Raw genomic sequence first — 14,439 nt, 5'->3', positions numbered from 1 at the left:
TCAAACCCAGGTCAGCCTCATGCAAGGCAAGCATCCTACCTGCTGTATTATTGTACCAGGCCCCCGTTTTTTGTATTTTCTAGACTCATTATCTGTCTTCTTCCTTCCTTCCTCCCTTCCTTCCTTCCTTCCTCCCTCCCTTCCTTCCTTCCTTCCTTCCTTCCTTCCTTCCTTCCTTCCTTCCTTCATCCACCTCTACTTCCCTCCCTCCCTCCCTCCCTCCCTCCCTTTCTTTTTTATTAAATCACCATGAGATACAAAAGTGTTTATAATTTGGTTTAGGTCATACAATGTTCCAATACCCATCCCTCAACCAATGTACATTTCCCACCACCAATGTCCCCAGTTTCCCTCCCTCCACTCCACACTCCCCACCCGATCCCCTGCCTCAATGACAGTCACTTTTACTCTCTCTCTCTCTCTCTCTGTGTCCATCTGTCTGTCTGTCTCTCTTATACTATTTTGATTGGATGGTAATCCACTGGAAAAGACAGCTTTGATTCTAGTTCTAATGTTATTTCATCTGTCTGAGCCCTTTTGTGCTATAGAATAGCAATGATGAGGTCTCTCCAGAGAGTTCTTTTGATAAACAGAATAGACTAAGAAGTATAAATTATGTGCCACTATATCTGGTCTGGAGTGATCCTAGGGAAACTGTTCATTAGGTGATTATAAACTGACCTCGTAGATAGGAAATGCTTTTTTTAAGTGTATTTGGGTTGGGGGGGGTGGGTAGTGTTGGGTCACACCCAGTGGTGCGCAGGGTTTACTCCTGGCTCTGCACTCAGGAATCACTCCATCACTCCTGTCATTGCTTACAGGAGACCATATGAGATGCCAGGGATTGAACCCAGGCCAACCCTGTGCCAAGCAAGCACATTACCCGCTGTATTATCACTCCAGCCCACTGTAGGAAGTATTTTGAACCCAGTGCTCCTGGCTGGGTCTATTAAAAAAAATCAAAGAGTTCTGGACTCAGTGACTTGCACAGAGGAGGATATGCACCCCATGGAGGACAGGGAAGCTTCTCCCCCCGAGGGAGTGAGATGTGCTTTGGTGAGCACTTCATTTTGTATTGAATGTCAAGCCCAGAGAGAGCGCAGAAGTGGGCAGCTCTGGATTGGGGACCATCATGAAGCAGGGCTACTGCCTCATTCCTCCTTGCTCAGGAGATCGCTTTGACTCAGATCTGGGGTCAAATTTTGCGAGTGCAACAAATGTGTATGTAGAAGCCCCTGGATAGGAATGCAACCCCCTGGCCACGGCGGTCCCTTGTCTGCAACCTCTCTCGGCAATAAGTGCCAGCTCTGCAGCCCACCCACTCTCTGCTTTCTCTGCCTCAAGACCCAAATTTACTCAAACGTCAGCTTCCTGGAGCCTTTCCTCTCTCGTGATAGTGATAGTGGTTCATGCCTTTTGAACTCTTTCAAATATAAATGCACGGTAATGCTGGCCGGGAGGGGCACAGCCGCTGGTGCTCGTGTCTACTGGGAGCTCTGCCTCTGGAGAGCACCTCCCAGCCCCGTGTCCAGGGGCCCATGTGGTGCCAGGAGTCGAACCCAGACCTTCTAGGTGCAGCACACCTCTGCCAGCCTGCTGAGCACGCTCTCTGGCCTTGCAAGATGACGTTCATTCTAATCGTTATCTCTCTTTCCGGTGGAATTCTGCGGGGTCAGGGGCTGGTTTTCTGCGCGTTTCCCCTGCCTGCCTTCTCCCAGCACCTGGAACCAGAATGTATTTGTTGGCTTGAACCTTGGGTGGAGGAAGAGTGGGGGTCACTGAGACGGGAAGGAATCACTAGTCCATTTGGAACAACCTAGAACTTACAACACCAAGAGAAACAATAGCCTGGCTCTGTGCCCACCCCAGTAGCCCAGTAATCTGAGGGACAAGGTGGGTACTCAGAAGCCCAGTTTCAGAGCAAACAATGGCTTTGAAATATGAGGAAACAGCGCTGCCTGTAGTCAGGGCTGGCAGCAGACTGGTGCTTGACCCATAAAGGGGCTCAAGGGAGGAAATGTGGGGGGCTGCCTGCAGGGCAGGCTCCCAGGGGCAAGGCTGGCTGCCCCTGGCTCAGTGTTCTGTTTAGTGCGTGCCTCAGTGCCCTCTCCAGGCTGGAGCCCCTGACCTCACAGCATGAAGGACATCCAGGCAAAGCCACAGCAAATATTTGAGCAGGCAGGAATGCGAGTCCATATCCTGCGGGGGCAGGGGTGAAGCAGCACAGAGACTTAGCCCCAGGCTCATGAGGGCTTGTGAATGCCATCGACCTGGGTGTGTTCCCTGCACCCCATCTAGTCCCCCCAACCAAACAGGAGTGATCCGTGAATGTAGAGCCAGAAGTAAACCCTGAGCACAGCCAGGTGGCGGCCCCAAACCATAAAACAAAGCAACATAACCCCTACAAAGACCCTAGTTTGCTTTTCAGCCCTGCTGCAAATTTAGACCATGAATTTCCTAATGGAAGCAAAATAATGTGATTAACAAAACAAGTTTCTTCTCAGATCTCATGGTCTTGTGAGTCCTTGAATCCAGAGCCTTGTGAACTTGCTCCTACTGTATGAAATAATGATTCTCAGGCTCTGTGGTCCCCTGATTCTGAAGAGCTGATGAGTGAGCCCTGTAAGTCTGAAGTTCTGATTCTGAGTAATTCTGCCATTTCAGCTGAAGATATCCTGTCTTGGCCTGGCTGAAATCAGGTGCCCAGAGGAAGAGAGAGGGCGTCCATGGAGGGGTCACATATGAGCTGGGATCTCTCCCTTTTTTAAGGATGCTCCTTCGCATCACAGCCCAGGAAAGCAAGTGACCATTGATACTCATTCCCACCCTGATGATGATTCACAAGCATGGAAATTCTCAGGAGCTTAACCCAGGAGTTTCCGCAGGAACGGGTCCAGGTGGGTCCATTCCCAACTGTGCCACTTCCTTAGCTCCCTGGCGATGGTTGGAGGCCGTTCCAGCTTCCAAAATGACCCCGCCTTTCCTCCAGGTTTTTCTTGCTACAGTCAGAAGAAGATGTTGTCAAAAGTGTAACCACGTAAGGTCATAACATATATGGCCTTTGGATGACTTTACTATATTTATCCCAAACTTTTTTTCTCAGCACCTACAAGAGTTCAAGCACTGTTCTGGTACATATAAGATCCCTGGTATCCAGATTTCCTTTCTGTTGGTGTGTGTGTGTGTGTGTGTGTGTGTGTGTGTGTGTGTGTGTGTGGATTACCCCTGGCTCTGTGCCCAGGGATCACTCCGGGCAGTGTTCAGGGGACCATATGTGGTGCTCGGGAATGGGTCCAGTTCAGCCCTATGCACAACAAGAGCCTTAAGCACTGTTCTATCCCCCCAGCCTGGGTTTCTGTTCTGCTTGGAATACAGATCTGCAGCCGCAAAGAAGAATCATCCTGCTGCTTGCTCCCACTGGTTCTCATTAAGGTTCTGAAATAACATGGTTATGATCAAATTAAGATCCCACAGTTCTTTCCAGGGGCCACCTGCAAAATACTATAGCAGCAACAGCTATGACAGTTATCATAAACATTGGGGAAGTCAGAGTGGGGTGCCCTAATTATTAAATAATAAATGCAAGTCATATGTTATTCATAACCAGCAATAGAAAACAAATTGTCTACTGGTGCCTTTTCAGCAGATCTGAGTGTTGGGGTAAAATCCCAAATGTTAATGGTGGGTCTGGTGTCAAAATATTGAATGTAATCAAAGTAGGGAGAGAGTAATGTGGAAATCATCTGCCCCACAGGTAGGGGGAGGGTGTGGGTGGGGGTATACTGGGGTTTTGGGGGGTGGAGAATGGGCACTGGTGAAGGTACGGGTGTTTCATTGTATGACCAAGACTTAAACCCGAACGCTTTGTAACTGCTCTCATGGTGATTCAATAAATAAAATTATAAAAAATCAAAAAAATAATAAATGCTAGGTAATTCTAAATAAACAAGTCTCCCGGTTGAAAAACATTCTAAGACAGCATTTGCTTTCATAGTATCATTTATTGACTTAGGAGGGTGAAGAGGAATGAAACCCAGGATCTCACATATACATGCAAAGCACTGAGCTATAATGAAGATCCCAGAGTTTCTTACTAGCACTTATTATTGGTTTAGAAGCAAAGCACATGTGTGCAGTCCATTGTGCGCTCGACCTGCTCCCTAGATCTCTTTTTCCTTTTTGTTTTTGGGCCATTCCCAGGGGTGCTCTGGGCTCACTCCTGGTCCTGCACTCAGGAAGCACTCCTGGTGGTGCTCACATGGGCTGACAGTAATGGAACCTGGGTCAACTGCACTCAAGGCAAGTGCTGACCTACTGTATCATCACTCTGGCTCCTGTGTCACTTTTCCTCGTCATGTATCACAAGCCCAAAGATGCACCCTCAGTGGTTCTGTCACCAACCTACCATTCCTCCGCTATGACTACACGACAATGCAAAGCAGTGATTTTGGGGTTGTGCTTGAATCCTCACAACTGAAAGTACTTTATTCCTCAGAGGTCTCAGACCTTCCAATTGGCTGTTACCTTGAAGGCTGCACTAAAGAGTTTAGATTTTTCTCCCTAGCTGATGGGCCGTCACTGGAGACCTCTTAATAGAAACTTAATTATTCCATAATTAACTTGAGTTTTGTTTTTTTTTTTTGGGGGGGGCATATGTGATGGTGCTTGGGGGCTACTCCTGGTGCAGGGATATGCAGGACATTCTTGAGGAACTCTGAAGAGCCAGGGATAAAAGCTGGGGCTCCCTCATGTCAACTTTACTGCTCAACCCTTTAATCCTTCTCCCTGGCACCCAAATAAATCTTTAAGATGGTCTCAAGGGCCCAGAGATGTAGATGAGAGGCAGATGCTGGCCTGGGACCACCAGTTCAGTCCTGGCTCTGCCCCACATAAAGGAGCCTGATCCTAGTGGACGCCAGCACTTCAGGTGTGTGACCCTCTGGACATAGCCACAAAACAGGAACAGTCCAAGGGAAGGAGAGGGGTGGGGGAGAAGATGGCCTTTTAAGAAGATATAGGGAGATTAGAGCTATAGTACAGCAGGTAGGGAGTTTGCCTTGGACGTGGCTGACCTGGGTTCAATCCCCAGAATCCCATATGGTCCCCCGAGCACTGCCAGAAGTAATTTCTGAGTGCAGAGTCAACCCCTGTGCATAACCAGGTGTGACTCCCCACCTCCCCAAAAGAAAGCAAAACTAAATAAATTAAAAGATATAAAGTATAGGGGGTAAAGCATTGGTTTGGCACACCACTGACCTTAGTTCCAGCCCTAACACCACATATAGTCCCCTAAGCACTGCTGGGATGGCCCAAAACACAAAATAAGAAAAGAGATGGAAAGCACTGGGGAGATGTCTCAGGGGCCGGGATTCATTCTTTGTACAAGGGACTGTTTCTAGGAGTGGTCCCTGGAATTAAGCCCAGAGTAGCCCTTGATCTTTGGGTGTGACCCGAAAACCAAAACCAACAACAACAACAACAACAGCAACAGAGATTGGGGAGTGGGGAGTTGGGAATACTTATTTAGAGACATTTATAATCTGGGTCTAAAGTTACTATGGTCTGATGGGGGAACGTTGGAGAGATTTTGTTTATCTTGTTTTGGGGGCCACATATATATATGTGTGTGTGTGTGTGTGTGTGTGTGTGTATGTGTGTGTGTGTGTGCCAAGCAATAGTATAGTACAATAGTACAATAGTCACATATGGCTGACGTGGGTTCAATCCCTGGTCCCCCGAGCCCCATCAGAAGTGATCCCTGAACACAGAGGCAGGAATAAGCCCCAAGTGCTGCTGGGTGTGGCCAAAAAAACCAAACCAAACCAAATCACCACTAAACAGGGTGAAGGCATCAGCTAACAGACCACAGTGCAGGCAAGTTCTGAACAGGACTTATCACTGCAGGATCTCATGGGCACTGCCATAAGGAGTCAACTGTAGCACTGCATTGTCCTCCCGTTGTTCATCGATTTGCTTGAGCGGGCACCAGTAACGTCCCCATTGTGAGACCTGTTACAGTGTTTGGCATATCAAATACGTCACGGGTAGCTTGCCAGACTTTGCCGTGTGAGCAAGATACTCTCGGTAGCTTGCCAGGCTCTCCGAGAGGGATGGAAGAATCGAACCAGCGTTGGCCTGGGTCAGCTGTGTGCCCAGGAGGAGCCCAAAACTGAAAAGCGGGGGGGGGGGGGGGGGAGAGAGAGAGAGATAGAGAGAGAGAGAGAGAGGCTGGGGTGATAGCACGAGAGTAGGGTGTTTGCCTTGCACGCGGCCCACCCGGGTTCAATTCCCAGCATCACTTATGGCCCCCTGAGCACCATAATTCCTGAGTGCAGAGCCAGGAGTAACCCTTGTGCATTACTGGGTGTGACCCAAAAAAAAAATAAAGAGAGAGAGAGAGAGAGAGAGAAAGTATACCCTGGAATGGGCAGATTGGGGGTGCAGGAGCGTAGAAAACCTACAGGCCGTCACTGCTGAGAGTGACCCTCAAGCATTGCTATGTGTGGCCCCCTCCCGACTGAAAATGTTTATTATTTAAAAGGTCTCAGGACAGACTAAGGGCATTAGTAAGGGTGTTCTTAGGGCATTAATGGCCTTGCTGAGCACATTCCCGTTTTGTTTGTTTGCTCAGGGGTTACTCCTGGCTCTGCCACTCATAACACTCCTGGTAGAGACATCACTGCTGGCAGTGCTCGGGGGACCATTTGGGATGCGAGGGGTCGAAGCTGGGTCAGCCGCATGCAAGGCAAGTGCCCTCATCACTGTGCTATTTACTCCAGCCCCCAAGTTCCCATTTTTGAGCATGTTCCCAATTGCTCCCTTCAATAACTTCATGGTCTCACACTCAGGGGAGACTCAGGCAAGCACTGGAATCTCTGACTACAGAACCAGATGTTCCCTCAACGCATGCTCCCTGTCCCTGGGGCCACAGGACCAGCTAGTGTGGAGCTCACTCCTTGCAATGTGAAGTGAAGGACGACAGCAGCTGGGAGCTGGGAAACAGCTCTGCGAGGAGCTTTGTCTACAAAGGACGCTTCTGCCAAGCCCTGCTGCTTCCATGACCTCTGCCTCAGGGGTTCTGGGTGCAGAAATCCTGTGCCCTCGTTGCGGAGATGAGGTACAATGAATTTTCTCAGTCACCAACAGTTTCTGTGAATCCAACCAGAAATAACATCTTTAAGATGGAGGGTGGGATTGTGCAGGAAAGGGCAATGAGGTCAGGGTTTGGGTTTCAAAGTTCGACACAGCCTTGAATGGAACAGCTTAAATCTCATTCCTATTACTTGTTGGGACCACACACACAAGGCATAAAGTGGTTTTTAGTAACTGGTTCTTTAAAATATTATATATATAGGGGTCACTTCCACCTTGCTGTCCAGGGAACCATGAAGTGCAGAAGTCCTATCAGGAGTAATCCTTGAGCACAGAGCCAAAAGTAAGCCCTGAGCACAGCTGTGTGTGGTCCAAAAACATAAAAATGAGAAAATTCTCTATAGCTCTTTTACTGAATTTTAAAGGGGCAATAGTTGAAAATGACTTGAATACACCCAAAGAAGGAAAAAATAAACTCATGTTTGATTTAATAACACATGGTTCCCTCGTCAGGCTCAGATGCTGGGCACTGAAGCTGGGCAAACTGCATGCAAGGCAAGTAAGTGCCCTCCTCACTGTACTATTGCTCCAGCCCCCAAGTTTCCATTTTTGAGTGTGTTCCCAAGGCTCTCTTCAATAAATTCACGGTCTCAGAGGTAAAGCACATGCTTTGCAAAGCATGAGAGCTTGGTTCAATCCCCAGCACCACAAAAACAAACAAATAATAAAATACAGTCAGCACAACCACAGCCCTGAGTTCTGCTCCCCACAGCAGCCTCTCTTCCTCTCCAGAGGCAAACACTGTGAGAATTTCTTGAAATGAATCTTTGCCTTATTTTCTACCGGCATATGTTTGTGTATGTTCCCATGTCTTTTAGTTTTCCCTGGTTTTGAAAAAAAATTTTGTGTAAGTGGTTTCCTATGGTAAGTATCCTTTGGTAACTTGCTTATTTTATGTCTGTTGGTGAGTCTTTCCTCTTAGTCTTTAGAATTGAGGATTATTCGTCTTCACTGATGATTAGTGTTTCTTTGTCCACAACTGATTTATTCGTTCCACTGTTGATGAAAAATTGGGGTTTTCTTCATGCTCCTCTGAGCCCTATAATTCCTGGAGAACTTGTGCAAGAGTTTTCTAGAGCATTCTATTCCTAAGTGTGCAATTGGTGGATCATAGTTACATGCATCTTCACCAGATAATTCCCAATTGTTTCCCCAAATCATTGTTCCAATAAAAACCTCACCAGTCAAGTCCAAGAGTACCAGTCTTCTTGGCTTTGCCAACACTTGATATTGCTGGATCTGTTCCTTCTTTGTCTATCTGACCAGTAACTTCACATGATCTCTCCTTTTGTGATGCTTTGAATTTCCCAGAGTTTGTTATCAATCAGAATACTAACCTAAAAAAATAATTCACATGTATTGTATTTTTCTACTGTGTACCTTTATTGCTGGCAGAGTCTCCTGCCTGCATGCCAGGCTGTCTTCACCGGTGCCCCTCGGAGGGTCCAGTCAATGATTTTCCCTCCCCATCCCGAGCAGAGACCCAGCAGCTGAAAACCTCCGGAACCCAGCCACAGCCATGCTCAAGGCCACTCTGCACATGCTCAGATGAGCCTCACGCATGAAGGAACCGGCAAAGGAACCCAGGTGTGCGGGACCCGGGGCTGAGATCTCCAAGCTGCTCGGATTGGGACTGGGCCTCCTCCATCCAGATCCCCCATCTTCCAGTAACTAGACAGTTACACCCACCAACTGGCCCCTGGCACCATGAAATCCCATCAATGGTCCAGTCCCGATCGAACAGGCTTGGAGGACACATGGTCGTATTTGGGGATTCTGTGCCCAGAGGTATCCTGTGCTTAGGGTGCTTGTTTATTTGTTTGGGGCCCACATCTGGTTAAGCTCAGGATTTACTCCCAGCGTTGGTTGATGGATCACGTGGTGCTCTTGAACCCAGGTCTCCAGCAGGCAGAGGCTGCACTGAACCCGATCAACTCTCTCACCGCCCTTTCCCCCCTGTTTATTTTTGTTTTTGTACTGCTGGGATTGACCACAGGATCTAACATATTCGAGGCATGGGCCCTACGTCTGAGGTACAGCACTGGTTGGATACCAGGTGTTTTGTTTTAAGTCTTATCTACCTCCCTCTGTTCAATTCCAAAGAGCAAAGTTTAAAAGTTTTTCTCTACTTTCGCAGAGGTCACAGGTGGCCAGAGGGAGTTCAAGGCATAGAGTACATACCTGACTTGCACAAGGCAGTGTGGACCCCAAGGGGGACCCTGACTCTTGCCTCTCTCACTGACCTCCACTCTAGCCTGAGCAAAACTGAGTGTGACCCTGCCAAAGCAAAACCAAAGACAAACTACAGTCAAAGCATTCTCTGCTCCTTTCTCATCAGCAATAGTTTCATTTCCCTAAAGAAATTTATCTTAATTAACACCTTCACATTAAGAACCCAGTAATCCAGGTCGGGGCTAGACCTGACACTTTGCTTGTGGGAACCCCTGGTTTGATCGCTGGCACCAAACGATCCCCTGAACACCACCAGGAGCAACTGCTAAGTTGGAACCTCCTAGTACTGCCAGATATGGCCCAGAAAACCAAAACCAATAGTAACAAAGAATTAAGGGCAAGTCTTAATTCTTCACTTATATACTTAAAACCCATTTATGTGGGGGCCGGAGCAATAGTACAGCGGGGCGGATGTCTGCTTTGCATGCAGTTGACCTGGGTTTGATCTCCGGCTTCCCATTATGATCCCCTGAACACTGCCAGGAGTAATTCCTGAGTGCAGAGCCAGGAATAACCCCTGAGCATCGCCGGATCTGACCCAAAAAGTAAAAACTAAAAACAAAAAACAAGACAAATAAAAAAAATTAATGCAATTAACAGTAACAATTACATTGTAAATTCAAAGAAAAATTTGATTGATGAGGAGACATCATGATTATGAGTAGGAAAATTATAAATGGATATAAAAGTGGCTAAACACTAGTACGATGATGGAGCTCAAATTCCAAGAAACTACGAGACATCTCTAAAACAAATTTTATTTTGGAACTTCAAGAATTAAAAAAACAACAGTTCAGTTCTAAGTAGCAAAGGAATTTTCTCTGCAGAATAGGCTGAGACCAACGGCGGTTAGTATGGGGGCTCTCCAGAGCAGAGGCTGGGGCTCTCTCACAGACAGGGTGTGTCAGTGAGCTAGCCCAACTCCAGAGAGCCTGGCCCTGTCTCTGGCTAATGGCATCGTCTCCTCCACACCAGATATAAGCATGTCCTTGTTATGATAGCTGAGTGCTGGATAGGAAGTAACTACAGAGGTTAAGGCGCTTACCATGCACGTAGCTGACCTGGCTTGCTGCCCCAAGCACCACCAGGAGTCATTCCGGTCCCTGAGCACTACCTGGCCTGGCCCCCCAAACAAAACAAAACACCAAAATTGGTGGGCAAATGATAAAATCAGGCAGCAAGAGAGGTTTCCTGAGAACTTTGCATTTTCTGTGTGTTGGTTTTGGGGCCACTTCTGGAAGGGCTGGGAGCTACTCCCTCTAGGTTCAGGGTGCTTGGGGGACCAGGTGGCCCTAGGGATCAAACCTGAGGCTCCCGAATGCAAAACTTGCTTCCAACCCTTTGAGCTCTGTGCCTATCCAAGGAACTTGGAAGTTTTTGTTTGTGTTTTGTCCCATGCCCTGTGGTGCTCAGGAATCACTCCTGGCAGGCTCAGGGGAGCATAAGGGGAGCTGGAGAAGGAACCTTAGTGGGCCGCATACAAGGCAAATACCTTACCTGCTGCACAATTGCTCTGACCCTGAAATTTTTGGGGGGTTTCTGTTTCAGCAGCTGTGGAATCATTCTGTGGGAAAAGCTTAAAGGATGTACCCTGACATTTTGTCCCATCAGAAGGTGGTCACCGATATCCTCTGGATATCTTTTCATCTGCACATCCTATTCCCAGGTTAGGGGTTATACTTGCTGGGCATAATGAACACTCTGAAAACACTACCCTGTAGACAATCAAAGATCATGTTTATGAATGAGCCAAAGTGTTTTAAATGAAGGCATTTATCAAAAGTCCTAGGAATAAGAAATTCCCAGAATAATCTATTACCTATACGTTTCAATTTTCTTCGGAAGTACTAATTCTCAGCAAACATTCATCAAGTCATCCCACTATCTTTTAGGTTATTTTCCCCGTTTTACAAATACTGATTAAACAGAGGTTAAATGACATGTTGATAAGGTCACATGAAGACTGTAAATCTAAATAATTCATCATTCCTGTCCCTTTTCCTGCTACTTGATAGATTGAAATGGAGGGAGGTTCAAAGAAAATTTCCATAGCCTTCTGTGAGGTCTCTGGGTACATTTGCTGCTCTCTGCTGCCCCCTGTTGGTATAAGACGAGAAGACCAGGCCTCTAGGCCAGTCCTGCATTTTCTAAAGTTCATTGTTGAGAGAAGCTGTACCAGCATTACCTGAAAAGTGCAGAGAAATCCAAATGATGGGGTCCCGTCCTGAAACTTTGCATGAGAAACTCTGCATGTCCCTAAGGCTTTGTTTTAACATGAGTCCAGGTGGTTCTACTGCAACTTGATATTATCTTTCTAACTGTGAGGATTACTGGTCATGAAAAAATCAAGTTTCAGGGGCCAGGGTGATAGTGCAGCAGGTAGGGCGCTTGCCTTGTATGCAGACCACCAGGTTCAGACCACCTTGTTCCATCCCTGGCACCACATATGGTTCCCCAAGCTCGCCCTGAGTGCAGAGCCAGGAGTAAGCCCTGAGCACTGCCGGATGTGACTCTCAAACGAATAAATAAATAAATAAATAAATAAGTGTTGGCAGAAAGAAGCTCAGCTCTGCTGGTATTCATGCTTTGCTGGTGTGAGGCCCTGGGTTGGATCTCTAGCACCAAAAACCAAACCCAAATAGGGGCTGGAGTGATAGTACAGCGAGTAGGGCGTTTGCTTTGCACGCGGCAGACCCAGGTTCGATTCCCAGCATCCCATATGGTCCTCCGAGCACCACCAGGCGTAGTTCCTGAGTGCATGAGCCAGGAGTAACCCCTGTGAACCGCTGGTATGACCCAAAAAGCGAAAAAAAAAACCCAAACAAAACCCAGATAAACCCTCTACACACAGAACAGGTTACTCAGGACTCAAATCCAAGTCCATCCCACTCAGTTCTCTTCAACTGCTCTCCTGTAAGAATGAAGACTGCTGATATTTGAGGCTAAACACTTCTTTGTTGTCCTATAGATTGTAGGGTTGGGGTTTTTGTTTTGGGGCACACTTAGTGCTCAGGGCTTTCTCCTGACAGTGCTTAGAAGTAACTCCTGACAGAGTTCAAGGGACCATATGGGATGCCTGGGTCAGCAGTGTGCAAGGCAGGTGCCCAACCCGCTGTATTATGACTCCAGCCCAGTTGTAGAAATTTTTGCAACATCCCTGATCTTTAGCCGCCGAATGTCAGTAGCATCCACCCTAGATGTGCCAGCCCGAAATCCCTGATGTTGGCACTGTTGTTGAATGGGCAAAGTGATCTGTGGCAGGGAACCACTGACCTGAGCCAACACACAAATGGAGAGAAATGCCACACCTCATAAAGGTCTGCTCATGCCTGTGTGCTGCTGGGGACCGAACCCAGGGCCCCGTGTAAATGAGGCAACTGCTCCACTACTGAACCACATTCCCAGCCAGTTCTACAAATTTTGTACCTATCAAGATGGGTTTAGAACGAAGAAGATGATTTTGTTTCTTTGGGTCATTTATAAAGTGAAAAGCAGACTTCTAATAGCAGTTTTCGTAACAACTTCACCGTTCCTTAAGAAAATCAGCCTTTGTCCCTGGCCACCACATGGTCCCCTGAGCAGGGCTGGGAGTGACCCTTTGAGCACAGAGTCTGGAGTAGCATCTAAGCACTGCCAGGTGTGGCCCAAAATACCGCTCCCTACCTCAAAAAATAAAATTCTGCCTGCAGCCACTTGCAATAATGCAGATGGAGCTGGAGGGCATTATGCTAAGTGAAATAAATTGGAAGAAGAAAGAGAAACACCATCTGATTTCACTCCTATGTGGTATTTAGAGAAAACAAACAAGTGGATGAACTAAATAAAACAAAAATAAACTTTAGATCAAGGCCAATTAGTGGTTTCCAGGAGGGAAGCGGGCGGGTAAATCAAATCAAGGGGGTAAACTGTCTGATGAGCGATGGAATCAGGCTTGCTGTGGGGAGCATAATGCAATGTGTACATGGGTCCAATTCTAGTGATGAACACCTGAAGCCTGTATGATCTTATGATGCAACAGTTCTTCAAGAAAGAAACAAGGGCAAACACATCTGAAACAATAGTTTACTTGGCTCTAAGTCATTTTGCTGCAGTAATATATTCAACTATCCTGAGCCTCTGTTTTCCAATTTATAAAAAAAAAGAACTAACACTGGATTTTAGAGTTGTGAAAGATAAGGGATAATAATAAAACGTATTAGTACTGCCAGGAGAAAGACAGAATAGAGGCTCTGGGAGATGGTTCAGTGGTGAAAGTGGCTCCCTTGCAAATGTAAGTCAAATATGAGGCCAGGAGTCCCATCCCTAGCGCTGCCCACAAGACCTGTGTAGGGTCTCAGCTCTCTGCTCTTTGGGATGCCGGCACCAGAAGTGTGTTCTTTAGTGGCTTGCAACTAAACAACTCAACAAAGGTATGTAAACACTGTAGTCAAGAGTGGGACCCCCTGAGCACAAGGACACATACACACACTAATGCGTGTGACCCTTACAGGCATCTAGGGGGAGCCAAGGGGGAGAGCATGTAGACACCACAACCAGATGTGTGAGCACTGTTGAGATCTACAACCGAGGGTCTGAGCCATACAACCACAAGTGCTTGTGACTTTGAGTCTGTACAACAATAAAAGCAAGGGGGGAAATTACTAATAATTCTATATATAATAGCATTCGGTATCCAGAGTGTATTTGAAATTTTCCTCAGCTGTTCAAAGATTATCTTTCCTGGCCCCCTTTTTTTTTCAAAGGAAAGGAAAAAAATGCAGTCCAGCTTTGTGGATTACACTGGACTACAGTGACTCTTAAGCCACTTTTCTTTTGCGGGTGTTGGGGGGATTGGTGGGGGGAGAAGGGTGGGGTTGGTCACCCAGCAGTGCTCCGGGGTTAGTTCTAGCTCTGCCCTCAGGAATCACTCCTGGAAGTGCTTGGGGGACCACATGGGATGCCGGGGATTGAACCTAGGACAGCTGTGTGCAAGGCAAAAGCCCTACCCACTGTAATACCTCTCTGGCCCCATGTTTAGCTATCTTTATCCCAGAAGCTGGGTTCTCCAGCTATGAT

This window comes from Sorex fumeus, unplaced genomic scaffold, assembly GCF_029834395.1.
Source record: "Sorex fumeus unplaced genomic scaffold, SorFum_2.1 ptg000037l, whole genome shotgun sequence".
Taxonomy (NCBI): Eukaryota; Metazoa; Chordata; class Mammalia; order Eulipotyphla; family Soricidae; genus Sorex; species Sorex fumeus.
This window is presented reverse-complemented; position numbering follows the sequence as displayed.